Raw genomic sequence first — 4,096 nt, 5'->3', positions numbered from 1 at the left:
TAGTATTAACTCTCCTCTTGCCTATTTTTAGCTAAGCAAATCAAGAACTTAAATGCACTTAACACTAAGTAAGAGAATTCATGAACCACTTACAAGAGTAAACTCATACCTCCAAAGGCTACTGCAACTCCCCCCTGGGCAGTGCTGGGCAAATTGAAAGACTGTTATTGGTTTCCGTGAAGCAGGGAAGGAACAGGAAGTGATGTGGAAAAAGGACTATAAAAAGTCCTGAACTTCCTGTCCAGGAGACTTCCTTCATACTTCTCCTTGGATCTTCTTCTCCTTGAGAGTTCAACTTGGTCTTTGGAGACTCTGTGTTGGTGAACTGGGTGAGTAGGTGGCCCACCTTTCCTGGCTTCTGGAGAGATTGGTTCCTGAGAGGCCTTCCTTTCCTGGAGGAGGCTGCATTGGTGGAACCTTTGCTGAAGACACCACCGGGTCCTCTGGCTGAAGGTTACTGAGCCCTGCCAGGGCTGAGCTGGACACCAGAGCAACACTTAAGATAGTAGGCTAGACATTTCTCTACCCTCTTCTTACATTTTTCCGCTTTCACTCTTTTTATCGTTTTGTAAATAAAGCTATCACAAGTCATTTTGACTTAAGCTATAATATTTTTAAATTGGTGACCACAATATTACTTTAAAACTTTCATATAGGCATAAAAACCTAAATTTTATATTCTTACAGCTAGTATGTGTATGGGGTCAGATTTGAATTCACTATGATGAGTCTTCTTTACTCCAGGTCCGGCAATCACTCTATCCACTCTACCACCTCGTTGCCTACTGATTTCCTTAAAGTCTCAGCTAAACATCTCCTACAAGAGACCTTAAACCTTTCCCAATCTCCTTTATATCTAGAGACTTCCTCTATTGAATATCTCTACAGTTTGTTTGTACATAGTTGCTTATGTATTGTCTCCCCCATTAGACTCTGAAGTCCTGGAGGGCAGGGACTGTCTTTTGCCTTTAAATCTCTAGGGTTTAGCTTAGTGCCACAGATGAGTTAGGCACTTGGTAAATGCCTGTTGACCGATCACTTGTTTATTAGAGTATCTTAACAGGCGGGAGAGGGTTCCATATATGGGCACTCACCTATAAAGAACTGGATATAGAATATGGAATTTAAGTACAAGGAATAGTTAAAATGGTCATTTATTAGTTCCAGTTTGGCAGTAATTGCAAGTCTAGTGCTATGCAACTCTGGATAAACTACTTCTCTCTGTCTTTTTTCTAAAATGAAAAGGTCTGCCTAAAATTCAAGGGTTCTTCACCTGGTTTGCATAATTTTTTTTTAACTCTGATAACAGAATATCAATATAGTTGGGTTTCTTTGTAATCTTTTGTATTTTATTTTGGGCATTAAATCTTACTCTGAGGAATCCATAGACTTTACCAAATTACCAAAGAGGTCTCAGACATATACACAAAAGATTAAGAACTCTTAGACTGGATGATCTCTAAGGTTATCCTTGTCAACCTCAGCTTATTCTAGACTTTAGTGCTCCTGGCACTCTTCATCTAAGACTCAGCTATATTTTTTTTTGTTAGTTTTTTTTTAAACCCTTACCTTCCGTCTTGGAGTCAATACTGTGTTATTGGCTCCAAAGCAGAAGAGTGGTGGTAAGGGCTAGGCAATGGGGGTCAAGTGACTTGCCCAGAGTCACACAGCTGGGAAGTGTCTGAGGCCAAATTTGAATCCAGGACCTCCTGTCTCTAGGCCTGACTCTCAATCCACTGAGCAACGCAGCTACCCCCTCAGCTATGTTTTTGTATCCATTTATTCTTATCTGTCCTTGCACTTATCTTTGATATATCTATGTCAATATATGTATATATGTATATATATATATATATATGTATATATATCAATACCTTGGTACTTCCCATGGATTTATCCAGAACCTCCTTTCTATCTCATAAAAGGAGAGAAAGATGGGCTACCCCAACTCCTTTCTGCACATGGCACAGATTAAAAGCTATTCATGCCTTCTAACTTCATATAATGCCTTTTTTTGAAATCACTAATAATATCTTAAAAATTTTATTTTTATTTTTATTTTTGTAGATTAAATAGAAATACAGTTTCTGACATTTTATAATCCATGTTCTCTCCCTCTCATTCCTTTTCTCTCGCCAAGAAGGTGTAATATGATATAGGTTGTACCTGTATTATCATATAATACATATTTCCATGTTCACCATGTTGTGATATGATGGTCTACTTAAAGAATCCTAGAGAATCAACTAAAAAGCTAGTCAAAATAACAACTTTAGCAAAGTTGCAGGATACAAAATAAACCCACATAAGCCATCAGCATTTCTGTATATCTCCAATACATCTCAGCAGCAGGAATTAGAAAGAGAAATTCCATTTAACATCACCCTAGACAATATAAAATACTTAGGAATCTATCTGCCAAGACAAACACAGGAACTATATGAACACAACTATAAAACACTCTCCATACAATTAAAACTAGATCTAAACAATTAGAAAAACATTAATTGCTCATGGGTAGGACAAGCTAACATAATAAAAATGGCAATCCTACCCAAATTAATTTACTTATTTAGTTCCATACCCATTGAACTACTAAAAAAACTTTTTTACTGAATTAGAAAAAAACATAATAAAGTTCATTTGGAAGAATAAAAGATTAAGGATATCCAGGGGAATCATGAAAAAAAAATGTGAAGAAAGGTAGCTGTGCAGTCCCAGATCTCAAACTATACTATAAAGCATTGGTCATCAAAAAATATGGTACTGGCTAAGAGACAGAAAGGAGGATCAGTGGAATAGACTTGGGGTAAATGACCTCAGCAAGACAGTCTATGATAAACCCAAAGATCCCAGCTTCGGGGACCAAAATTCACTATTTGATAAAAAAATGTGGGAGAGATTAGGTTTAGATCAACATCTCACACCCTACATCAAGATAAACTTAGAATGGGTGAATGATTTGAATATAAAGAAGGAAACTCTAAGCAAAATAGGCGAACACAGAATAGTATACATGTCAGATCTTTGGGAAAGGAAATATTTTAAAACCAAGCAAGAGTTAGAAAAAATCACAAAATATAAAATCAATAATTTTGATTACATCAAATTAAAAAGTTTTTGTACAAACAAAACCAATGCAATCAAAATTAGAAGGGAAGCAACAAATTGGGAAAAATCTTTACAAAAACCTCTGACAAAAGTCTAATTACTCAAATTTATAAAGAGCTAAATCAATTGTACAAAAAAATCAAGCCATTCTCCAATTGATAAATAGGCAAGAGACATGAATAGGCAATTTTCAGTTAAAGAAATCAAAACTATTAATAAACACATGAAAAAGTGTTCTAAATCTCTTATAAGCCTTGTGAAACTTTTAACTATGCCCTCTCATCAAACTTCCTGAGGACATCCACTTAATCTACTGGATGGGGGGACATTTCTCTAAGTTCAGAACCTGGGATTTATAAACTAGTTTTTTTTTTTTAATTTTTCAATTACATGTAGAAACAATTTCTGACAATTATTATCTGACATTTTGTGATTCAGATTCTCTTCCTCCTTTTGTTTTCTTTCTCTCTCCCCTCTTCATTCTCTGAGGTGATAAATATCTGATATAAGTATTTCCATATTTCTCATGCTGTGAAAGAAGATACATTTTGCAAATTCAGGAGAAAATACATTAGGAAAATATACTGAAAAACGGAATGCTTGATCTGCAGTTAGATTTCAACAGTTCTCTCTTTGACTATGGATTTCATTTTTTATCATGAGTTCCTTGGGGTTAACTAGAAGCATTACTGATGATAGTTTAGTCCTTTACAGTTTGATCATCATCTGTTTTCTCTTACATAGTATTCTTCTGATTCTGCTCACTTCACTTTGCATCAGTTCAAAATAGTTTTCCCAGGTTTTTCTGAAGTCATACTATTTTTCATTTCTTGTGGTACAATATTATTTCATTATAACTGTATACCACAATTTATTCAATCATTCCCCAATTGATGGACATCTCCACTTTCCAATTCTTTTCCACCACAAAAAGAGCTGCTATAAATACTTTTGCACATGTAGGTCCTTTCTACCTATCTTTGAT

The sequence above is a fragment of the Monodelphis domestica genome, chromosome 6, assembly GCF_027887165.1.
Source record: "Monodelphis domestica isolate mMonDom1 chromosome 6, mMonDom1.pri, whole genome shotgun sequence".
NCBI classification, from domain to species: domain Eukaryota; kingdom Metazoa; phylum Chordata; class Mammalia; order Didelphimorphia; family Didelphidae; genus Monodelphis; species Monodelphis domestica.
The sequence above is the reverse complement of the archived record's forward strand: the minus strand, read 5'-3'. Positions refer to the sequence as shown.